This window comes from Halichoeres trimaculatus, unplaced genomic scaffold (assembly GCF_033239565.1).
Source record: "Halichoeres trimaculatus isolate MK-OKI-2021-1 unplaced genomic scaffold, fHalTri1.1 fHalTri1_scaffold_22, whole genome shotgun sequence".
Classification (NCBI taxonomy): Eukaryota; Metazoa; Chordata; class Actinopteri; order Labriformes; family Labridae; genus Halichoeres; species Halichoeres trimaculatus.
In genome coordinates, this window is record NW_027437200.1 from 20,746,236 (window position 1) to 20,772,399 (window position 26,164).

Sequence of the window (26,164 nt, forward strand, 5' to 3'; positions counted from 1 at the left end):
CTAGCCATTTCCAGGTCCGCCTTACATAAAATGCAACGCTGCCCACACACACACTGAAAGACTTATGTAATTCCCTCTGAGAAAGAGAGACTCACAGAGAGGGAGAAACAGAAGAGAGATAAAAGATAAAAATGATGAAAAGACGTGAGGAAAGCCGCGACGGAAAATTAAAGCTGGGTTAGGAAATCCAAAAAACTTCAGTGGGCCTGAAGCGCCCCAGACGAAGAATGTATTAAACAGAAAGAGCGGCGCGCTGAGTGGGCTAACTGACAAGGTGTTTCTGCACCTGAGGGCAGCAGCAGCAGGAGCAGGAACACCCAGCGGGACGGAGGAGAGGATCTGAGCGCAGCGTGCCCTTTACAAGTAGATGAAGAGACGGATAGGGCAGCATTTGTGTGAGTGAGGGAGGGAGAGGAGGGTGAGACGAGTAGTGAGAGTCTGTGGGGAGTTAGAGGAAAGTGGTGTTTCAGAAAAAACAAATTTACATTTCTTCTGCTGCTGTTGAGACTCAGAGGGGGACTTGTGCATGATTGGGAGAAACTGAAGAGAGCAAAACTGAAACTCATCCAACAGCCACTGCAGTGTTGCCCTGTTGGCTTATGGGTATCTGTGAAGCAGCTTCATTTTTTAACCCATAAGTGATCATGTTTAAACTGATTGATAGCCACTGTTATGTTTCTATTCTAGCTGACAGGTGTCTGTGGTAGCAATGTGTCGATTAAGGGCCTGTCTCCACTGACAGAGTTTCTCTATTCCAGGGGTTCCCAAACTTTTCCATTATAGGGACACTTTTTTTCTGGCGTGTTGTGTCTTACATTAGTGGGGAATGATGTAGGGAGAACAGTCAGCAGGTTGGACTTGAACCCAGGCCACCTGCTCAAGGGTGAACCTTATCGGGTGTGACCTAGACTGGTAGGCCATCTGCGCCCCAGGGGCTTATAAAGTGTTCTCATTTCACATCTGTATAATTTTGTAAAACAGTTGTAAAAAAAAAAAAAAAGAAATTATGAATATGATTTGGCAGCCTACTTCCTGGCTCACAGGTTGGGAATCACTGCTGTATTCCAAGTGACAAGTGGCTGTCGCAACAACTTGTGTCTCCATCAATACTACTTCTGTTGGGCACAGGGAGTGTTCCTTTAGATATTTGATTGACTGTTGGCTGAGGTAGCTACTTGTGTTTTCAAAGCCTGTTTCCACCAACAGTGTGTTTGGACACAATTGATGCAGCTTGTCTATTCAGGGCCTGTGTCCACTGACAGCACTTTTTGGGAGAGTCAGCACTTATTTCCAATATTCTCATTAATATGTGGCTGTAGTAGTTGCTTGTCTGTTAAGGGCCTGACTCCATTGAGAGCTTGTTTTGCTTTTTGGCACCAACAGTGTCTATTTCCTATATATTCAAACTGACTGTTGGCTGTGGATGCAAGACCTGTCTCCACTAACAGTGTTCTATGGCCCACAAGTTGGGAACTACTGCTCTATTCCAAATGACAAGTGGCTGTGGTAGCAGTTGGGTGTTAAGGGCATGTCTCCATCAATAGCACTTCTTTTAGGCACTGGGAGTGTTCTTTTCAATTTTTCATTGACTGAGGTAGCAACTTGTGTTTTCAAAGCCTGTTTCCATCAACAGTGTGTATGGACACAATTGATGCAACTTGTCTATTCAGGGCCTGTGTCCACTCACAGCATTTTTTTAAACAGCACTTATTTCCAATGTACTCATTAATATGTGGCTGTAGTAGTTGCTTGTCATTTAAGGGCCTGTCTCCCCCGACAATTAGTTTTGCTTTTTGGCACCAACAGTGTTTTATTCCTATACATTCAAAGTGGAAGCAGGGTCTGTCTCCACTGACAGTGTTTTATGGCCATGACAGCAGCAAATTGTTGGCTTCTAAAGGCCCTTTTTCCACTGACAGCGCTTTTATTTCCAATATTGTTATTGACGTGTGGCTGTAGTGGTTGCTCGTGTGTTAAGGGCCTGTCTCCACTGACAGTTTATTTTGCTTTTTGGTGCCAACAGCATTTTATTCTTGTATATTCAAACTGACTGTTGGTGGTGAAAGCAAGGTCTGTCTCCACTGACAGTGTTTTATGGCCATGACAGCAGCAAATAACTGGCTTGTTAAAGGGCCTGTTCCCACTGACAGTGTACTTACTTGCAATCTCCTGATTGATATGTGGCTGTAGTAGTTGCTTGTCTGTTAAGAGCCTGTCTCCAGTGACAGTTTTTTTTTTTTTTTTGGCACCAACAGTATTTATTCCTATATATTGCTTCTAACTGTTGGCTGTGGAAGTAAGGCCGGTCTCCACTGACAGTTTATTGTCACTACAGCAGCAAATGGCTGGCTTGTTAAAGGGCCTGTTTCCACTGACAGCTTGTTTTGCTTTTTGGCACCAACAGTGTTTTATTCCTGTATATTGCTTTTAACTGTTGCCTGTGGAAGTAAGGCCTGTCTCCACTGACTGTTTTCTGGCGATGACAGAAGCAAATTGCTGACTTGTTTAAAGGCCTGTTTCCACCAAGAGCGCTTCTTAACTTTTCTTAAGTAATGTAGTTTTACACTTTCAGTGCTTAGCTTTCCGACAGTGACATATTATCTGCACCAGCTTTTTCTGGACACTTCACTCACTGCATATCAGTGTCACTCTTCTCTAAACTGACCAATCAAAATCAAGAAGGGGCGGGGAATCAGTGTATAAGCTTTTTTAACAACAGTTTTAAAGGAGCAACTAACCTGACTCCAGTTGAAATAACTCAGTGTTCCTTGCTATGGTTCAATAACTGTTATTCACTGACTTGTTCTTTTACCTATTTACTGTAAATATTGAAGCTGTGGGACCAAACGCCCCCTACAGGCCTGGAGCACTTTTTTTTTTTTTTTTTTTTGCTGTTTTCAGTGTTTTGGCATCACAAATTGGTGAGAAGCAGGGTCATTTGTATGCTTCTTTATTTGGATCAGGCTGGTTTGTTGGACAGTTAAGCTGTTGTTGAGAAATACATTTGAACCTATGAAGATTTATTATTTTTCACGTTGGATTTTGACTGAAAGGAGATGAAAACTGTGGACACAGAAGGACAGACCGACATGTTGGCTGAGTGAGAGCTGACGGGGTGATGGAGTGACTCAAACACTCACTCTGACAGATTAGAGAAATATAGCTGCTGCTGTAGGTTTCCAGTTGAATCCTGTAGATGTGCAAGGTGTAAAAGAGAATCTGGCAGACTAAGAATAAAATCATTTACGCAGAAAACATCAGCAGCTGTCACTCATCGGACCACAGTGTCAGGAATCTGTTAGGCAGATAATCGCCCGCTCTGTAATGAGACAAAGAGGAAGTCTTTCAAGGCTGGAGGTGAGCAGAGAGGAAGCTGAGGAGGAGGATAGAAACAAAGATTTTTAAACGTTCAGGAGAACAGTGAACGTAGGACGAGAGATCGGTGACACGGAGCAGCTGCTGGGTGAGGAGCTCAGCCTGCTGCAGATGGACAACATCATGGAGTCCAGATTTGTCCACCTCCAGACCGGAGACCAGAGAGGCTCAGCAGCGCCCTCCATCAGAATCAACCTGCCTTTCAACAATGGGAACACTCAACGTTAGCGCCAGATGCTCCTGATGACTGCTCCGTCATGATGCGTACCAGCAGAGGAAGACGGGGCCAAGGTGAAGAGTGATGTCAGGTGTTTGTGAGGAGAACCACCTACGGATCAGCGTCTGTAAGGTCTGACAGCAGCGTGACATAAACTCCCGTCACATCCTCATCAAGGATGAGGAACAATGAAGCACAATGAGTCAACAGGTGTTTGTTTTTCAGGGGAAAGAAAACAATCTACAGGACGTTTTTGTGAGTTTATAATTTTTTGTGAGCTGAGAATGCGTTCTTTACGGATGATTTCAAGGCCTGGATGAGAAAGAAATAATGAAAGGTGGATAGAATTTTGTTTTCATCGGAAACTGAGAAAAAGTTAAGAATTTATTTAAGATTTGGAGGATTAGGACAATTGACATGATTCCAAAAAAAGCCGAACACAAATACCTTTCAAAAAGTTTGAATCTGTCCTGAAAAAACACAAAAAACAGTTTTTATGGGCCACCCATGATTTCTGTCTGCTATTGTCTGTCCTATCAATTTCCAAGCTAAAAAAAAAAAGACAAAAAAAAACTTACAAAAAGGGCCAAAAGATTAAAAGAAACACAAAAATATGAATATTAAAAAAAATCATAAAAAGTACACAAAATTATTTTAAAATAAAAAATTATCATATATATTTATATATATATTTATATATATATATATATATATATATATATATATATATATATATATATATATATATATATATATATATATATATATATAAAAAAATCATAAAAAGTACACAAAATTATTTTAAATAAATAATTATCATATATTTATATATATATATATATATATATATATATATATATATATATATATATATATATATATATATATATATATATATATATTCAAAAACATTTTTAACATAAAACAATAATTTTAATTGCAGAGAAATGGGTGGAAAAAATTAAAAAATCAATTTGAAAATTAATTTATTAAAATTAATTTCATCTCAAACTGGTGATTATTTTATAAGAGGAAAAACAAAAAAAGAATATGAAAAATAAAAAAAGAAACTTCAAGTTTTGTAAATAATCTTTTGAAAATAGAACTTCTCCAAGAAAAAAAAAAGGTTTTAAAAAAAGTTGAAAAATCCCTTTAATGTTTCTCAAGTGCAAAAAAATATTTCAGAAAATTTCCCAGAAATGTTTTTTGTCATTAGGTTAAATATTCAACTTTTTCAGAATTATGTAACACTTACAGAAATGTTTTAGGTGTTAATTTAAAAGTTAAAATGTTTTCATTTCGAAGTCCAGGAAATTATTTTTTCATCAAGTTAAATTTTTTTCATGGTCATTAAATTTTTGTTACACTGCCACTTTGGGCTACCATAGAATTTGGCACAAAACCCTGGATATGGCACTCTGCTTAGATTTTCCACCTCTACAAAGTGTTATTCTCAAACTCTTATGTAAAAAATATTGATAAACATTTCTTTAATGAGTTATTAGAGTTGCACTAGTGTATATTTACAGTCCACTTCTTCTTGTTTCCTACATCTCCCAGAATCCCTTCCGGCAGTCTTTACGTGAACAACAATTTGTATTGAGCTAAGTATCGTGTGTGGGTGGAAGAAGCTGTAATGATAGGATAAGAAGAGCAGAGTGCAGTGAAGAAAAATGTCCTCTGAGGACATTTTGTGGCTTCAGTGCGTTCTGGTTTCTGGAGGATTCAGAAAAATGGGAAATTATCTTCCACTCACAGATATTTCTGATGATTTATTCACAATACTGAGAGCAGAAGCTGCTGCAGCAGATTTGTGTCGGAGTGATAAATCATCCCTACTGTACTTTATATTTTGCAAGTTGTGCACAGAAAAACAAATGTGGAGAATCAGTTTGGAGACTTTAGAGAGCATCAGAGGGAGGAAGAGGAGGAAGAGGAGGAAACTGAATCCTCCACAGCACCTCCCGCCCCCTCCACACTGACTTACACACCATCTCCATCCTCTGCTTCATCATCCAAGATGCAACACGGAGTCTTCACAACATTTCTCTGCACCGATGTAACCTCCAGCCAACGAACATGTCAGGATGGTGAAACTGAAAACAGACAGCGATGCTGTGCACTTTGCTCACTGTCACATCCTACATACGCTGTTTCCATCTGGAGATTTTGATAAGCAGGCAACCACCAGCACACCAAATTCTCACATTTCTCCATCTTTCTGTTTCCTTTCTGTGTCCAACGTTTTAATATTCTCACACGCTCTGGGTCTGTTCGTGATCTCAGACATGCTGTCGTCCACTTTGTGTCGTTCTTTTCACCAAACAGGATGTTTCAGTCTTTTCATCTTTTCACCACATGTTTTTGAGTCCAGTCACCTTGAATTTCACCGTCATTACAGTCAGTGTGTGTTTATTTCTTTTTTTAAAGTAACACTCAGGGGGCTGCAGAACTCACGCTTCACAAGCACTAAATATCCCAACGCTTTTCCCAAAAATATCCAGTAATGCAAACACAGTCTTGCAATAATGGTAATGCAAACACCAATTTTTACCCTAATTTTAAAACATTTTTTTCTAAGGTGAAAGAAAATCATTATCAAGATGTAATATTATAAAGATTTTACAATTATGTAATTATTTTATTTAAAATATTTGATCTGTAGCATAATTTGGTGTGCATTTTACCCCCAAAATTTGTTGTATGTATGACAATATTCTTAAAAAAAAGTAAATGAAAAAAAAAAGTAAAAAAACAAGATAAAAAAAGGAATACAATTTTAAAAATCAAGATTTAAAAAAAAATAAATTAATTTAAAAAAAAAAATTAAGAAAACACATTTTCCCCTTAAATTAAAAAAATGAAACAACAAAATTAAGTAATATTTTATAAAATTCAAAACCGCCAAAAATTGGTTATTTAATTAAAAAAATATACGTAAAATGTTACACCCCCCACCATATTTGATAAATAAAATCATAATAAGAAAATGATGCTGAAAAAAAAATAAAACCATAAAATTAAATTGCAAAATTTTGAAAAAGTTGCTAAAACCCCGAAATGTCCTTCAAATGCAAAAATTTTTTTAGATGTTTTAGAGAAAATCACTCAGTTTTTTTCCCTTTGTGCAGATTTTTTGCACTAGTAAAATAACTAAAATGAAAATTTGCTGAGTTGTTTTATTTGTTGAATGTTATATTTTTGAATTTGCTAAAATCAAATAATTTTAAGTCAAGGGAAATTTAGCATGAGATGAAATGTTTTTTTAAGGTCATATATTTTTTTACATTTGCCCCTTTTGGCTACCATAGAATCAGTCACAAAATCATGCCTGGTGCCTTTTTTAGGTTACCAACCACTCTCAGGCTCATTAATGTTGAAAGAAAATCTATAGAAACCCTTTTCATATACTGTGTGAATTACACTGTAAATGTTGGTGCATGTACACAGGTTTATCAGCTGTAAAATCTGCACAATCCTTCTGTGACCTCTGTGTTTTCAAATTCATCTCCAGCCCAAAGCCTCCTCATCTGACAGGAAGGACGTCACCTTGTGAGGGACACATGTGAACAAGCAATTAAAAAAAATTCAGGAAGCGGCAGCTGCAGAAAACTTCCACAAATTACGATTTGCCAAAGAAACTTTAATAGCCAACAGACAGAAATGACTCATTTTCCACTTCTAATGACACCTTAAAAAAAACTTTCTCTCTGAAATCTTAAAAACACACTCCGACATTTCTCCTGTAACTATGACAGAAAGGAACAAGAGACACCACCAGGGCCTTGGTTTGATGTGTGCAGCACACGCACATTATAAAGTTGCCATGGACACTGATAATGCTGGAAAAGGTAGTTTTTGTGTGACTGTCACTCTCTGTGGAGAGTTTTTCATCTAACGACCCAGAATCTGCTTCTCTCTAACGGCTAACGTCATACGGTGGGGTAAAAATAACAACACAGCTACAAATGAGAGGACACTTGGATATTAGCTCAGTTTATACAAACTTAGCACAAAGAGTAAAGAAAGAAATTTATTTGGTAAATTATTTTGGTGGTGTAACGATGCTTCTTGGCAAAATATCTACTTTTTCTAGTTTCCTTTTTGACCCCCCTCCCCAGGACTTTTCAAACTAAAAAATACAACCTGGAGAGTCACTGGCTTTTCTGAAGACGTGTCTTTTAATATGGGATTGATTTTATGTAGATTACACTTCAGGTGCAGTAAATGTCTCTCAATTTACCCGTTTTTGCCAGAGAAAGTCCCATTAAATGCACGGTTTCTGTGGTTAGAATCCAAAATGTCAAAACTTATGAAGCCACTCGCATCATTTGATTCTTGGCCACTGGAGGGCAGCAACAACAGAGTAACACGATACAGACCCATCACTTTAAGGCCTAATCCACATGTAGCCAGGTATTTTCCTTCGTTTTTAAAAATACTTTCATCCGCCGCATCAAATCCGCCAGTTTTTAAAATGTTTCTTTTGGTTATCAATTAATTAACGGCCAGAACGGTCCGAATTTTTAGCATTCTAGTTGGAGTCTATTTTACACAGTCGGACAAAGTTTAAAAACAAAAAATTCGGGAGAAATTTTTAATAAGATGTCTGCAAATGATTGGGTAGGACAGCTGACAGTTGGAGATGCTGCAAGCTTTAGTCCATGTCCACACGTTGCCATGTATTGGAGAAACCACATATATTTTTAATACGTTTAGTCCTGTCATCTTCACCAAACCATAGTTTTATGTTACAAAAAAATTACGTTACAATTCTGAAAACTCAGACCAAAAAGAAGATTTCATTTCTAAAGGCTAACACAGGGGCTAAACTGTTTGCGATAATGTACCTATGGATATGTCATGGCACCGGGCTGCTGTTAGTGCTCCTTTTACACGGCTACTGACATACTTAACAGCTAACGCTACGTAACTGTTGATGAATGCCTTACATTGTTGCGTTGTAACTGGTAAAAAAATTGTTTTGATTGAAGGAAATTAGTTCCAAAACAAGCACACACCTGGCTTAAAGTAATTTACAACAGTGTGCATGAGACTCCAGGCCAGAAGATGGCAAGTGGTCCAATTAAAACCAATCCTCCGCATAGCTTCTTCAAAATGACTTTCAGGCTACTTTTTTAAATTTCTTTTTCTGAAAACACAAAAAACTGAGAAATATGTTGTAGGAAGTTGATTTTGGCTCAGAGTTTTTTTTTTTTTTTTTTTTTTTTTGAAGGCTGGGGCCCAGATGGCCTGGCGGTCTAGGTTGCACCCCAAGAAGTTCACTCTTGAGCGGGTAGCCTGGGTTTGAGTCCAGCTGGGGGCCTGTTTCCCACATGTTACTCCCCACTCTCACCCTGTTTCCTGTTCTATTCAGTGTCCTGTCTAACATAAAAAACCAAAACTACAACTTTAAAAAAACCCAAAAGACTCAAAGCCTTTGCACACCAACAGCGACACAAATAAATGGCAGGAAATTGCGAATATTTTGGAGGCATCATATTCAATCTCCGCAGTTATTCTCCTTCAAATGATGTCTTTATAATCGTTGTCTTTGTAGTTTTATGTCTTTTGGCGTAATGAACAAGGTGCTGGGACACCAACACATTCAAGTGGTCTGCTTCGTTGAATGTTTTGGTATGTGACATATCAACAACGAGTGCTTTGATTGGTCGTATACATACTCGTCGCAAGTGAAACTTAGGAAAAATCGACCTAGGTCTCAAAAATAAAAGCTCAGCGTAATAACGTTGCTGGTGTGAAAGCTAGTGCCCAATGCCAAGCAGCTAATGATGCTAATGCTACTAACTTTTGTTCTGAGCTTCTTGTACTCCCAGGTGCCTGATTGTCATCACTTTTAATAACTTTTGTTATTTTTTACAATACCCATCCCAAGGAGATCAGTCATCTAAACTACCAACCAAGACTTGGAGGTAGAATAAGCTGTTTGGCATTGGTTGAGAAGATTTGGCAAATTTTTCAGGTGCGCAACCCACATACGCAACTCTGCTGCTCATCCAATAAAAATGTGGCTGCATTTAAAAGGGGAGCTAAAAGCTTTCCAGTGTTATTACAACCAGAAAATAACCTACCAAACTCAAGTTTCCTCACTTTCTCTGCTGAGTTTAGTAAAACAAAAAAGTTACAAAAAGTAGTTGACTGAACATTTCTGACCCGTGTTTGTTTGGTCACAAACAAACTTTCCCAGAGCAACATAAACCACACGTGTACACAACAACTGTGAACCTATTAATCATCTCTCCTCATCATCTTTGACGCATCAGTCTGTAAAATCTTTTATTTGTCCAACAGTGACCATGACGGGGGCTAAGTATAGCCAGCAGCCCATCACGGCGTGCGTGGGATGACTAATGGAACATCATAATTGCGGTGGGCTATAAGTATCCGCAGGGGGCAACAGTGTGCACGGGGGCCTGCTGACTGATGACAGGTGTCCGTTCTGATGCCTGCTGCAAAAGGCGCCGCAGCGACGGCACTCATGGCCAGTGACTAGGAAGTGAGAGCTGTGTGTGAGTGTGTGTGTGTGTGTGTGTGACGAAGTTGTACAAAGGCATTCAAATGAGTCAGAAGGAACACTGGAGGAGAGGACTGTTAGCATAACTGTGAATATTCATAATTTTAGCATCAGAATGGTTATCTGACGCAGTGATTCATTTAGGGGCATTATCACAAGTAGTGCTGTCAGACCAGGGGTGTCTGTGTTTATCTGTGTTTATCTGTGTTTATCTGTGTGAGTACAGTAAACAGAGTTTTGTGTGTTTGGAGGCAGAAAAAAACTTAAAGTTGTCCCAAATTTCCCTTTTGAGAGTTTTTGTTCCTCGCTTTCCAAGAGCTGTCACACTGAGCGTGATTTTGTGTCACCAATTCTCACATATCTCATCACATACACATGCATTATTCATGGAATGATGCTCTGGGACAAATAAAATGCTGTAATGTGGTCAGGCGGCCACTAGGGATCACACAAGTTAAGCAAATTACCCAAATGGTTCCTCTGTTCTGAAATTTGTCTTTGGTGTCGAACAGTATTTCAATACCAGGAGGTGGAGACAAAACATGGGATGAAAAAAAAGTTATTTTAGATTTTTTTCATGTTTTTCTTATTTTTCATTTTTTTACATTTTATCGACTGAATTAGTGGGAAAAAAATCTTTACATTTTAGTTACACCAGATTTTAGCCTTTTAAACGTTTACGCCTGTCATCCATACAAAACTGTAGTTTTGCGCCATTGAAGATTTTGCAAAACTCTGGTTTTGTGGTTCTATGTAGAAGCTGGAAAACTGAGTTTTTGGTTCCCAAACGTCACAGCTGAATAACAGGGGTTCATCATGATTGGATGGCATGGGTCTGATATCTGAGAAACACCGCAAAAAACGGGTTTGGCGTGCTTCGAGCCACTTTCACCATCAGATTTGTCCGTTGCAGTGGACAAAAGTATTTTATAAAAACGAATGGGGGGGTATTTGTTTTGGCCACATGTGTAGAAGGCCTTAAAGTGATGAGTCTGTATTGTGTTCCTCTGTTGCTGCTGCCCTCTAGTGGCCAAGAATCAAATGACTCGAGTGACTTGTAAGTTTTGAAATTTTGGACTCTGCATCAAATCAATATTTATTGGCCATTCGCCAAACGTGGGGTACCCCTTGATCTGGCTCTGGTATTGGACAATACCAAGTGGTGGGGACCATAGACTGTTTAAAACGTTTCTGTTACGGAAAACGAAGCAGATCGGCTACAGCGGCCATATTGGTAGTGGCAAGGGCTTTGCCTACAGCTATAGGACGCCTGCCGTCACGTGACCCTCAGCTGTGCCTCTTATTGGAGGAGCTCGCGATCTTAATATCCTCTGAACGGCCGCATTAGAAAAAAAATCACCCCGTGTACAGTGGGAGCTGGTAGTAAAATTAGCGACTTAGACAGGAGACGTTTTTTGAACCAGGCTGTAAATAGGTTAATTTCTGCTTTGAAAATGGCTTTTTTTGTCTTGGTGTGTATGTGACTTCCTATACCTCTGGAGCCAGCCTCAAGTGAACACTCGAGAAACAGCAGATTTTAGCACTTCCGCTTCGTCTCATATTCCCAGACCGGAGGTTGCCGCTTGGTGGGGACCAAATATGGAGCTAAAAAAAAACTGGTATCTTAAAGATGTTCTCACTTTTCTTCTGCTACATGCGTAAAATATAAATAAAAACAAACAAAACCCATCATCAATAAGCCACACCATATTGTAGGTGAAATTTCTGTTACACTGACTGCTGCTACTGCTGCCCCTAGTGGCCAAGAATCAAAGGGAGTAAGCTACTAGTACTAAACTAGATGCTTACCAAATTCCTATTTATGAGCCAGCCCTGGATAACCCCAACACGGTGGAAGGGACAAAATAATGAGAAAAATATATATTTCCTTTCTTTTTTTTCACCATTTTCTGCTAAATGTTCAAAGATAGGGTCTGCAGGATTTTTCCTGAATAATAAAATGTCAACTTTTCAGAAATAATTCTGCTCAATCGTCACTTGAGCCACTTGTCTGAGCCTCGACAGATGTGTGTCAGTGTCTGTGTCTGCCTCAACCCCCTCCTCTGCCTGTATGTTGATGTTTTGGTTGTATCAAGGTGCTTCTGAGCAGAGAGTAGGTGTGGTTGCAACAGCCAATCACAGTTCTCCCAGTGTGGAAGTGACTTTGTGTGTTGATTAGCAAGTCGAGGAGGCTAACTCGAGTGAGAAGTAAACGTAGCACAGAACAAGAAAAACACAACCAAAGTGAAACGAAACACCAAACAAATTAGTTTTTTTTCTAAACGAGGGTGAAGCTTGGCTCAACTTTTACTCGTTTTCAGGAACTTGGAGAGCAGCTCAGGTCAAATAGCAACGTGAGTTAGCTTCATGCTAACCAGGTATGTGTCAAATACCTGTGATTAGCTTGCATTAGGTGCACGGCTCTTGGGTTTCTTTCATGTAGCAGAGCATGGACTACCGGTGGTTGCTTGGCTAGTGTATGTGTTCAAGTAGCTCTAGTTGGAGGCAGTGGGTGTGCGCTGCAGCTGGCACTGAGCCAAGGGGGAGGAGCCCAGTTTGAATGTTGTGTTTACTGACAAATTAAAAAAATCCCGCAGAATCTACCTTTAAGAAGTCATCTACTGGAGCGTTAGCCACACCAGATTTAAAGTAATATGTCTGTTTTGTGTTCCTTTATCACTACTGCCCCCTAGTGGTTGAGATTTAATTGGTGTTAATTAATTGTCATTTGTGTCTTGATAAAGATTTCTCTGTTAAATCAATTTTATTTGTAACTTATGTCTTTTTCTTTATTGTTTTCTAATTTTTTTTGCTATAAAATGTTTTTTCCTTTCACGTCAAAGCTTTAGGCTCCCTGTTTTTAACTGGCAGGATAACTGACAGCATAATGTCCACCATTTAAAAAAGCTTAGCTTGTTTGTTGATTGTTGTAACCAATAAATGACTGATGAATAATTATCACTGAGTCTTGTTTTTCTCACCATGTTTTCGAGCTTCTTCGTGAAGGCAGCACTTGGCGTCGGTCGCCACATTCATCCAAAGGAACAGGTCACCCAACGGAGCGTTTGGAGTTTTGAAATCAAACTCTTCTCATGAGAAGCTGTGAAAACTTGCCAGTTTAACAATCCACTTCCAACTCTTCACTTGTCTGCCTTGAAAATATCCAAAAACCAACTTTTTTTTTTTCTCCAAGATGCTGTCACTTGTGTTGATCACTTTAAAAAACACCAAACAAGCAGAATAATGTCGGCGCGCTGTCAGAGCTTTCACACTTCATTCAATTAGAGCAGACGAAGCTGGACTGGAGCCGACATCAGGAGGAGAGGAAACACAGACGTGATGCTGAAATGTAAATAACCTCGGAGCTTTTATGTGTAATGAATTAAATCACATTTCTGAAGGTTTTTATGCTCTTTAAACGTCTTTTTCCCCATCATACACTCTGCTTTCACCGCTCTGTTTTCACCTCTGGGTAATTGTGTGATTCACTGTGTGACTAATGACAGATCGACACGAGGAGCTCTCCATACTGAACGGTATTTCTGTGCAGCATTGTTAGGTAATGTCAGAGGTTTTTTTCCATAAGTGAGAGTGAACAATGCCTCTTTAAAAGCAGAGTGCCTTTTGGAGTTTTGTTTTGGACGTTAAAAGGGAGATATTTCACGAAACCAGAAGAGCTTTGGATTTATTTCAATTTCAGCTGCGTTTCACACCTGGTTTAATAATCCTGGGGTCAAGGATTTGTTTTCTATCAATCAAATGTGATCACGTAAGACACGAAAAATGTTTATTTCAGAGAATTCCTAAAAAATGTCTGATTTTTTTGGATGTTTATATTCATCCTTAGGCCTTCCAAGCCTGTGGGCATTTATGTAAATCTTCCCCGACAGTGACAATAAGAGAATCCCTTTCATCCTCACATTGTGTTAGAGTGACCACAAGAGGACAAAAGCCTGCAATACTGTAAGGTAATAAAACTGTTCTCTGTGAAGCAGCCGGGAAGGGAGGGAGGAAGTCAGCTCACACCTTTTCCTCACCATGTTCTGCTTTTTTTATTTTCTCCTCTGAACGTTTGACTCCTCTGAAGCTTTTCAGGACAAAAAATCTGACTTCAATCTCTGTCAGTTGTGGCGACACAGACCAATCAGTTGAAACTTTTGACCCAGGAAGCCCTGTATCTTTTGAAAAATGACACCAAAATACCAAACAAAACTGTCAAACTGGATGGTTAAACCTGAATATCTTTACTGAGACAGATATTCTACATTTTGTCCACTTAAATCCTAATTTTTTAGGCATTCAACCCAAAAAGAGATGATGTCTTAAAATCCAAAAGGCAAGGATTGCATGTTTCCCTATTTTGCTGAACGCATCATATTTAATACATGAGTTTCAGAGACATCTTTCACATCAACATGATATAAAGTTTCCTTGAAAACCCTGTTTGAAGTCATTGCTAATTTTCAAGAAGAATTTTCAAGAAGCGGCAATAGGAATAACATCTATAGTTTTTTGTTTATTTTTATAAAGATGCTGTGAGGAGCATCTGTTTTGATTGCACTCCCTCACCACCTTGTGGCCTGGAGTCTCCGCACGCTGTCGTAAATAACTTTTCTTGAGGCGTGTGTTTGTTTGGGAATCAAATGGAGATTTGATGGAAACAAATTTTCTTTGTTCAAGACAACTTTTTACTGGAAACAATGCAATATGGTTTGAAACATGACATCAAGCAAATGTTGTAGCAGCCGGCTACATGTAGTGCTATCAGCAGCCCGGTGCTCTGGCGTATCTGTAGGCTGATGTGACAACAAGTAAACACTGTCAGTTTGTGAGTAGTTTAGAAGCTGTTTATATTTAGCTCAGCTAGCAGCTTGGTGCTCTGAGACATGTCTGTAATGTGTAACGTTAGTGAATCCTGGTTATTTCCTACCAGTCATCTATCAATCAGAGCTAACGTAACCTCACTCTTCATTTATTGATAGACTCTCAAGTTTGAACAGACCATTGCAGAATAACTGCTGACTGTGGGTTGAATGAACATTAGCACAAACAGATTAGCCCTTTTAGCCTTTAGCTCGTGCTCTATCTCTCTCCTGTTTATCTTTCCTCTGCTCTTCTGTCCTTTTTTTGTCTGACAGTTAGGCTCCAGTGTCCACCATCACTACAAAATTAATCACAGAAATCATTTTTAGCGGAGAAAAACACAGAGCTTTGTGTTTTATCTCTTCTCACCACAGTCCGGTCCTGGACGACTCGTCCTGGAAGCTAAGAAGTAGCATTTTGAAATAACATGTAACCAGCAGTATTGGCGCTGATAATCTCATTTTAAAGTGTGGATTATAATCAGGTATATATCTAGAAAGGAGACTTTTTCAAGATCACTTTAAACTCCTCATAGCCCCTTAAAATAAGTATTTTCTGCATCTAAATCATGCAAATTTGCTAATAACTGTACTAGAAAGAGTTGCCAAAACTGCAGAATTCAAATCAAATCATAATTTTTGCATCAAATGTGATGCAAAAATTATATTTGAAAATTATTTTGGAATATTTTTGATGGATTTTGTGAGAAGGATTGATTAACATCTCTGTTCCAAAAAAGAAAAGAAGAATTTTCTGGCTATTTTTGATAGGTTAGGCTTTTAAGGGTTGAAATGGCCCTCAGATATAAGACCTTCAGCTTTGAGGCTAAAAGATGAAGAGCCCCCTCTGCTGGCAGGCTGCAGTATAGGTCATACACTTTAAACCTGTGATGTTGACATAACACTCAATGATAGAAACAATAATATTAGTTAGTTCTAGTTTTGTTGTTCTGTTTTAGAAAGACTGGATATATCATGATTGACAGCTCTGTAGAGGACTGTGAGCTCATGAAGCTCTGTGTACTGGATAAGCAGAGCAACATAACAAATTTATACATTTATTTATTTATTTATTGATGTGTTAATTTTTATTTTAAGACCCTTTCATGCCATTAATCAGACAGGAGAGGACAGTTGATAGAGCTGAAAACAGGGTGAGAGTGAGGAGTGAGATGCTTGAGGGGAAATGCCAACAACTGAATTTCGTTGTGATAAATCAACATTAAAATTTTGTTGGTAGGACTCAGTTTTACTAAAAACTGAAAAAACAACCTGATCTTTATTTTCATCAGAATGTCTCATCTTGCTAAGAGCCTCCATGCTGACCCAAAAAGTCCAGTCAACATATTGTATAACGGCCTGCAGAGTCATACATATGCTCTGTTGATGATTTTGCTTCCTGCTGTGTGATGCTGTAGTAATGTTGTGTTTTGTCTTTGCTGCAGTTTTGTTGTTGGTGTTTTGTGTTGACTCGTCGGGTTGTGGGTTGGTCAGAGGGCGGAGGTGTGTGCTGAGTGTTGGTGAGGAGCGACGGGGGAGGAGGTGCAAAACCTGAGGGTGTTTTTCAGAGTCCTGGACGGTGAAACCAGGACAGATTTTTGTTTGTGATGCAGAACAGTGAGAGTGGTTTGGGCCACCATCACTTCAAACTTTACTCTAACTGCTAGAAATCACAAAACAGCCAAATTTCAACACGCTGTATCCATGTAAATACTGAATGTGCATAAGATTTGAGTTTTTGCAGCATTATTCACCACAACACCAGATTTTCAATATGAGACAAACCCATTCAAAACTTAATAACAGGTGAGGATCCACCAACTTTACCAAAAGGACAGTTTTTTCATCTCCTTTCCAAAATGTCAGGAGATTACGTAACTTTTTTAGTGGGAGGCTTCAGAAGGAAAACACTGAAAACTTTGAGGACAACGTTTTTGAAATTTCCCTGCTATCAGTTTGGAGAAGCTTTTAGTTTCTCAGACACGACACACTCATTTACAGCTCATAGGAGTAGCGTGACAGGAAGAAACAGGAATGAAAAGTGAGGAGAGGATTGGTTTTCATGTATAAAGGAGCTGGAGAAGGGGCTGCAGATTTAGGACCACAATTTTGGGACTTCATTCTAGGAACCTTGTTTGAGCATTAGGCCACCAAGGTAAGCATTTGAAAGCTCTAGCTGTAATCCTAACATTCACTGTAACCCCAACTGCTTCAACAACACAAGTGACTCAGAAATGCAGTCCAAACAATAGTTCCAAAAAACGTAGTCCTAAAATTTGGGCCTTGAAACTGCAGCTTGTGGCTCTGCAGACTCATGATTTTGGGAACCTTTCCAACTTTGCTTTTAAAACATTACATGATGCAGTTACCATCATCTAAACTTGGTTATAGATAACCCTTTTTCACCTTTGCTCTTACCCTCTTTGTTGCATCTAAAAGAGTCTCAGAAATGCAGCTGCAAAGTTTTGGTTCTATAACTGCAGCTTCTTGCTAACTCATAGTTTTGGGAACTTTTGCGACTTTGCTTTATAGCAGTTACCGTTTATAAATAGCCTTTTCCCCACCTTTACTTTTGACCTAACTGTTGCAAGAAGCAATGGTCTCAGAAATGCAGTCCTGAACAAAGCAGTCCCAAAATTATGGCCTTGAAACTGCAGTTCCTCACTCTGTGGGCTCCTAGTTTAGGGAACTTTTGTCTCTTTACTTCAAGCACCACATATTGTTGTTTTTAAGTGTTTATACTTGATTAAGAACTACACCCACCTTCACCCTGACCCTGAATTCTTGGAACAACACTAACGTCCTAGAAATGCAGTCCCAAACGTTTGGTCCTGAAACTGCAGCTTCAGGCTCTGCAGACTCATTGTTTAGGAACTTCTGCCACTTTGCTTTGAGTTTCATATGTTGTAGTTGCTAGTGTTTACAGTTGGTTAAAGATTGCATTCACCCACCTTTTGTCTAACTTCCTCTGTTGCAAAACGTAAGTGTCTCAGAAACGGAGTCCCAAAATTTTGGAACTCCCAAATTTTTTCAGTGGTTATCCTTGGTTATGGTTTGCACCCACCTTCACTCCCTGACTTGTTTAACAAACAAAGGTCCCCTGAGAAGCAGTCCCAAAATTTTGGTCCTGAAAGTGCAGCTTCTTGCTATGCTATCTTGTAGGGCTGCACGATTATCGCAATCGCAATCGCAATGTCAGCACATGCAATTCAGATTTTTCTCGATGATAACCAAGCAGGTCTGTAGACTCACCATTACACAACTTTTTTTATTAAATCGCAAGCACAATCACAATCACAATATTGTCCACCTAATCGCAAATCGCACCTTTTCCCCAAATCGTGCAGCACCACTATCTTGTAGTATTGGAAACTTTTTTAACTTTGCTTTATAGGATTTCATGATGCAGTTACCATTATTTGAACATGGTTATAAAAAGCTGTTTCCCCACCTTCATTTTAAACCTAACAGGGTCTCAGAAATGCAGTCCCGAACAGGTGGTCCCTAAATTTTGAGGTTGAAACTGTAGTTTGTAGATCTGTAAATTAATAGTTTTGGTAACTTTTATCTCTTTGCTTTTAGCATCAAGTGTTGTTGTTTTCAGTGTTTATACTTGGTTAAAGATTGCATTGACATACCTTTGTGCTTACTCTGACATTTTTGGAACAACACAAACATCCCAGACTTTTGGTCCTGAAACTGCTGCTTCAGGCTCTGCAGACTTATTGTTTTAGGAACTCCTGTAACTTTGGTTTGAGTGTCATATATTGCAATTTCAAGGGTTTACATTTGATCTAAGATTGCATTCACCCACCTCTGCTCTGACTCCATCTGTTACGAAAATAAGGGTCTCAGAATCGCGGTCCCAAAATTTTGGTCCTGAAACTGCAGCTCCTGATTTTGTAGACTCATAGTTTTGATAGCTTTTGTCTCTTTGCCTCAAGCTTCAAGTGTTGCTGTTTTCAGTGGTTAAACAGGTTAAAGATTGCTGTGACCCACCTTCACGCTAATTCTGACATTTTTGGAACAACATAAGGGTCTCAGAAACGGAGTCCCAAAATTTTGGTCTTGAAAGTGCAGCTTCTGATTTTGTAGACTCATATTTTCAGGAAGTTTTGTCTCTTTGCTTCAGGCGTCACATGTTGTTTTCAGAGGTTATCTTTGGCTAAGGATTGCACCCTCCTTCACTCTAACCCTGAATTGTGTCTCAGAGGGGCAGTCCAAAAATTTTGGTCCTGAAACTGCTGCTTTAAGCTCTGCAGACTCATCGTTTTAGGAACTTCTGTCACTTTGCTTTTAGTGTCACATTTTGTAGTTTTTAAATGTTAACATTTGGTTTCAGATTACATTCACCCACCTATATGCTCTAACTCTATTTGTCAAAAAAAAAAAGGGGTCTCAGGATTGCAGTCCCAAAATTTTGGTCCTGAAACTGCAGCTTCTGATTTTGTAGACACATAGTTTCAGGAAGTTTTGTCTCTTTGCTTCAGGCGTCATGTTGTTTTCAGAGGTTATCTTTGGTTAAGGATTGCACCCACCTTCACTCTAACCCTGAATGGTGTCTCAGAAGGGCAGTCCCAAAATTTTGGTCCTAAAACTGGTCTTGTATCTGGCTTTGCAGACTTATAGTACCAGGAACTTTTACAATCTTGATTTAAGGCCTCACACGTCACAGTTATCAGTGTTTATATTTGGTTAGTGATTTCCTTCACCCAAAAACAAATGACGCATGTTTCTGTGATTTGTTTTTTAGCACTCTGTCTAGTAGCAGCCAGATTTTGTAAATTGTTGGATTCCTGTATGTTTTTTGTGTGTGTATCAGTGTTGCATGTTCATGATCACACACTCCGTGTGCAGAGCCGGGGGAAGCCTGTCATGTATCCATGAGTCAGGTTACTGTAAGGTGTCTGTCTGTGCAGCGCTGAGGACAAACTGCTCACCAAGGACTGAAATGTGTCCAACATCTCTTCGCGTCATGCTCGGGCACACTGCGATCACACTCCTACACAGCACAGGCCTGAATGCAGCACACACACACACAGAAACGGTAACACACACGCACATTTGGTGGAAATCAACATGTCAGTGTGGCTTCAACAATCACAGACTCCATGTAGGTAGGCTGAATAATCAGAGTGAGGACTTTTAAAAGCAATCAGTCCTGCCCTGGACCTCATCTACATCCAAAAAAAATCAGCAAAGTCACAAAACGCCACTTACAGTAATGCGCCTCTCGGAATTAACGAGCAAAACAACAGCAAGGAAGTGGGAACATCACATCCACTCCTACGCAGGCAGGATGGCACTTCAGTTTTAAAGTTATGTAACAGTCCAATGGTGTGAGATTACATTCACTTTGCCCTCGGAGGGGAGACGAGGGATCAGAAATAAAAAGTCTGAGTGGCTAATTGAGCGTGTTTCTGGCTGGTGGAGAGGTGCAGAAACACAGGTGCGTGGAGAGGAGGAGAAAAAAACACAGAAAGCTGTGAAAAAGACAGATTCGAGCTGGAGCACAAACCAGAGATGGCAAACTTTGAAGTCTTTTTGTTTCCCTCTGGACGAAAGAAGAAGAAAGTCATCACTAAAACTTGAAAGAGCACAAACCTGTCTGCGTGTAATGAGGTTTCTGAACACCTACACCTCATTTCTGCCTGAAACAATCACAAAAACTCACTTTTCCTCCACCAGGATGAGAATAATCCGTCTTTTATTAAATCATGACACATTTTGGGCTGCAGCCAGGCTTGTGGGATAGCCTCATTTCCATATCCTGCTCGCCCTGATCACTAATTGATTAACTGGCTTAGCTTTGAATGTCACATATGCATGAATCAGCCAGCAGCATTGTTTACCAAGACGTCCCCTGCTGACCGGAAACGACGTTAAACAACAAACGCCAACGCGCTTTGAACTTGAGAATAGAAAGAAACCTTCAAAGGGAGGAGAAAGTCTTAATGGAGAAACAGCAGCTTGGAGACAGAAGGCTTGTGAAAAAGTCTCCAGGAAACTCCGGCTGCAGCCTTTCCACTCCACTCGCACTTTTTTTTAAAATAAAATTCATCTCCATAAAAGATAACTTACCTCTGCTGTGAAGGTGGGGACAGGACAGGTGCTGCGCGCGCTCTGCTGTCTAATTAGGCGTCCAGGCGCGTGAGTTTTTGTAACGGTTAATGACGAGCAGCGCGAGAGCCGAGCCCGCGGAGTCCGAGCACCATGCTGTGGGAACGCGGGTCTCGTCAGGAAAATGCGCACAACACTGGTGACAAGGCGGAGGAGCGCATTTTTTAATTCTGTCTGAGCATCTGAAGTGATACACAGTCACAGCAGAGACACTGTGGGTGCCCCCCCACCAACACCCCACCCCTCCCGCCTCTCTCTGACTCTGACACACACTCACACACCGCACCACACCACAGTATGCCACCGAGGAGAGCGGTTCTAGCAGAAGGATCACTTTTTCTGTGCATTAGAAAACAATAAAAAGGGCGTTTCCTGCAGAAAATGAGCCATTCCTCAAGTCCTGATCTGAGTGTTTTTCACACGCAACTCCAAACTACACAGATGACGTTATGGCACCTTTAATTCAAATCCACAACATACTCTAAGATCAACAGGTTAGCATTAGTTAAAACATATCAAAGATGCTCAGAGAGACAAAAAGTATCTCCAAACAACCCTCACAGTGATTAAATTTATCAACCATGCTGTGTTCAGGTTGCAGAGATCAGCCAAGATTCTCAAAATGCTAATTAAACCTGTTTCCCACGTCTGAAATGCATATAAATAATAATAAGAATCACACTCCTCCAGCTCTGTGTCCATGGTAAAGCTGTTAGAGCGTCACATAACAGGAACTGGACTTTGACGCACAGTGCGCTTTTTTCCCCTCAGAGTGTAGGAGCTATTTCTAGACTGCTGCATCCATCCATCCATTTCTTTTCTTTTTTTCTCCTCATGCTTTTTTTTCTCTTCAGTTTGAACAGGTGAATGTGTGATTCCACTTGTTTCCACTGGATGGCGCCACAGGCCATCTTAAGACAAAGGTGGAAGTAGCAGGAGGACCACTGAGAGGAAGATAACAGGCTCAGTTTGACCAAAACTAAGACTGTGAAGATGTGTGAGACCGTTTATTTAATGTTTATAAGAGTGGTTCTATAATAAGGGGAACATTTTATGTCATCAATTTTACTAAGTTTTAAATACAATTAATAAATTTCATCATTTATTTAGCAAAAAATTCAAATCATGTGCTGGAATTTGCAGTTTTTGTGCTGTCCGATTTCTCAAATGTCAAGTTTGCTCTTCAAAATTAACGCTATTATACATGTTTGTGAATATATATTCAGTATTATTTGTTTAAAATAATCATCAATACATAACAATTTTAAGAATTTAATCAGATCAATTAATTCATTTTGTGTGTGTCTGAGAAATCAGCATTAACCGTGTTACCCATTGAAAAAAACCCTATAAATCAGAAATGGTTTGCTCCAAAGTCACATGACGAAAATCAACTGAAGTCACATCCTTTTTGGTGGGAACCTTGAAGAAAGTGTTGCATGTTTCAGCTCCTCCTCATCAATACTTCAGCAGAATGATCCTCTGTACATGGGGTGCATTAACTGATCGTCAACTGTGTTACCCACATTTTCGGGTGTTCTTACTAAAGATGTTAAAAAAAGAAATGTAGAGAAAATGAGCAAAAATATAAGGTGTTGGAGGTCAGGTGGTGACATGTTCAAGGTTTGCAGTTAGTGCAAGGGCCCAAAAAATTGATTTTTGTGCCATAATTCTTTAAAATTTTGTCTAAACTGTGATATAAATGATGAGGGACATTTCAAGGGAGCGTAGTCTTGCTCTACATTCAGTATAATATGCTCAAAACTTTTTTTGTTACTTAAATATTAAAGAATTTGTTAGAGCTTAAGCTTGCTAACTAATGAATTAAGTACATTCCAGGTGTATTATTTGCAATCAAATAGAATAAGAAACAAAAAAAACCTTAATTTTTTCATTTTTTTTGTACGCCTAAAATGTTCCCCTAATTATCTCATAAACTAAACTAATAATAACATCAAAAATTAGCTTTATTAAATACTCTAGTCTAATCTTATATTCTTTTGCATCTAGACTGCATCAAGTCACTCCAGATCTCTTTGATATTTGTACTTAATAATAAATTCAGGTAAAGCTCTTATAAGGAAGTTTTATATAGATATTGAAAAAAAGACTGAAATTTACACTTTTACCATCTTATAAAGGAAAAAAGTCATCGAGACCACCGGCAACACAACTGATATTTTCTGTGTTTTAATTTAATCAACACATCGAGGGGAGGTGTCATACTTGAGGACCCCTATTTTATTGTTTTTCTTTGGTCTCTCAAATGCTGAATCCAATAATAATAAAAAAAACGCAAGAAATACATTTTAATAAAAGATAATTGAGAAATGATTTAAAAAAAATACCACTGCAGTATGCATGCCAGGCCAATAGGTGGCAGTGTGACTTTGTATGAAATGTCACTAAAGAGCAACTGGTTTAATGGAGCAGAGAAAACCAGGAACAAACATAGCTAGTAACTCCGCCATTGTTGTTATTTAAACAGCTAGCTGTTTGTTTGTAAACTTTACATGTGTTAACGAATTTTGCTTTGTATCTTCCTAAGATTTCACTCTGGAAAAACAGATCCAAAACTTTGTTTCCCAATGTCAAAAACAATGTTTTATTGTGAAGGAACAGACAAAATGCAACAATATTTTACCGTTTCATTTTTAATGAGGACGTTTCCGTGAGAAATTATCTTTTTTTTTTTTTTTCAAGTTTCCACAGGAAAAATATTCACACTGAGTGACACATTTGATGGTTAAAGAAGGGCAGGGTGAGATTTTCTTGACAAGAAAACACTCGATCAGAAAGGACGCATGAAGTGCCACTTCATCCACAGGGGGCGCCAAATCAACACAAACAGAAACAGAATTCTTGTTGGATAAAACTTTGTAACGACAGAAAGAAATGTCATGACCTCTTCCTGTTGACACTGTGGCAAAAACATTAGGGTCTTGTAGAAATCCTCTAACTTCAGGTTATTCCGTCCTCGTGTGTTCTTCTTCTCTGCATTTTGTCTCTTTTTAGCCCTACCCCGTGTCACTTTATTTGCTAGATCTGTCCAAATGTCACTCTTTCCTCGTTATTAGCTTGTTCTGACAGCAGTGTTTGTCAAAGCTTTGGCGGCTCCAGATGGCGTTTGCGGAACAATAATTACTCTCCTCGTCCACGCCATCAATCTAAAGTCTGTCTCCTTTCCCGTCCTTTCTCTGTAGTCCCATCAGGTTTGTTCCTTGTTACCAGAGAGACTTGTTTCCCTGTGGGTTTCCTGCCTCTCTGGACTCAAACTTGCAGATGATGGGGTGTAACTGTGAAATGAAGACAAAGAGTTATCAAACTTTATTTTGAAACCAGATCTTGCTCATCTATTCCAGTGAACATGGAGTCGTGGAGTCGGGCTTGTGTTCTACCTAAAGATCCATAATCTGGAGCTGAAGCCTGGGGAACCATACTTGACGAATAGGAAGTGAGAACGTGTTGGCAAGAGGAGCCATGAGGGGGTTTCCCAAAGTCAGCAGAGTTCTTCCTCAGGGGAACATGAATGTCATTACAAATTTAATGACGACCCATGTGATAGTGTTAGCTTAGCAGAGCGACACTGCTGTCCCTAAAGCTGTGGATCTACCAATCCTTAAAATACAGACGGACCTCTGTGGGAGCTACAGTGTCGTTAATACTAACCCTGTGTTTTCAGGCTAAACTACAAAATTAAAGGATTAGTGACTCTTTTTATTGTAGTCTTGAATGGCAAAACAAATTGATTTGTTGTATATGTAGTATCAGTCAAATATAAATAATTTGTGATGACAGGGGCAGATCTAGACTTTTTGATCCAGGGTGGCCCAGCTGTGGCCTTAAAGGGGTAGTTCAGTTATTTTGAAGTGGTGTTGTATGAGCTCTATGTGACCACTAAGGACATTAGATACAGTAGAAAGTTGTCTCCTCTCCCTCAGTAAGACACAGACTGTAATCGATGGTGATGAGGAAATAGGCGCTAACAGGGAGAGACGGTACCAAATTCAAAGGCTATTTTCTCTGCCTACAAGAACTAAAATCAAAAAGTAATACCACAGTTTAAGAGTACGATACATAAAATATTTTTTAAGTGCATTATGTCTTCGGAAATATAAACATTTATTTGGACCTAACGAACTGGTCATGTATCCTTCCGCACAGCGCTAGTGCGCTCCATCCCCCCTCCTCCTTTCAGCTGTAGGGAATGTAAACAAGCTATGCTTCGGGCGCCGGTTGTAGCCTCGTGTAAGTTTGATCAAGTATCGTAATTCTTTTGTTTGTGCTCTAAGGATTGTGAGGCAGCGTAGGAAATTCAAAATGAGTGACTATGACAGCGACGATGAAGTTTCATTCACTTTGGAACCAAAAGGACACATGACCAGTTAGTTAGAGCTCATACAACCCCACTTCAAAAAACTGAACTATCCCTTTAAATAATTAACAGCTCAAAAAAGAAGACTCCATACGTGACGCCCGAAAATGAGACCTGTGAGACCCACGCAAGAAAACGTATGAGGCTTTAATGCTTTTAACTCCTTACGCTGCGTCCATTGGTGTCAATTCCCAAACTACAGGGGGCAGTGTTTAACAAACGTATGACCCGAGATCTGGCGCAGTTTTGGTCCAGACGAAAGTAGTCCAGCAGCAATGGCACGGTCAGCTGGATGCACCGCGCGGCACAGTGATACGCACCAGAAAGTAGCGCCAAGCAATAACGGAGTCTGACTTTTTTCTGGTTTGCAGTTTTGTGATGCAAATTTACCACTCTTTTGAACACAATTTGTTTTGGGAGGAAAAACACTTTATTTTCGTGACCCCAGCCATGTTGCTGGACTTCTTTCGTCTGGACCAAAACCGCACGTAACTGCAGATGAGGATGCCATACAGGTTCATGTCAAAAAATCCAAACTATCCCTTTTAAGGCCCATTCTTGCAAAGTGTCATGAACAAGTTAGGAAATCCTTATGTAATGATCTCATCATTTCAGCAAGTCTTGTGAAGATCTTGTGGAGATCTTGAGCTATTTTTAGAAGAGACTGTTTTGAGTAGTTT

At 39.4% G+C, this 26,164-nt stretch overlaps 1 protein-coding gene across 1 annotated transcript in view; it reads right to left on the minus strand.

The window, feature by feature from the left end:
- Positions 1–21,348, minus strand: part of rin1b (Ras and Rab interactor 1b) — a 48,623-nt gene extending 27,275 nt beyond the window's left edge. Inside the window, exon 1 of the mRNA XM_074662017.1 lies at positions 21,071–21,348. The gene's annotated coding sequence lies outside the window, so the exon portion shown is untranslated. The remainder of the gene's footprint in view (positions 1–21,070) is intronic.
- Positions 21,349–26,164: the final 4,816 nt, after the last annotated feature.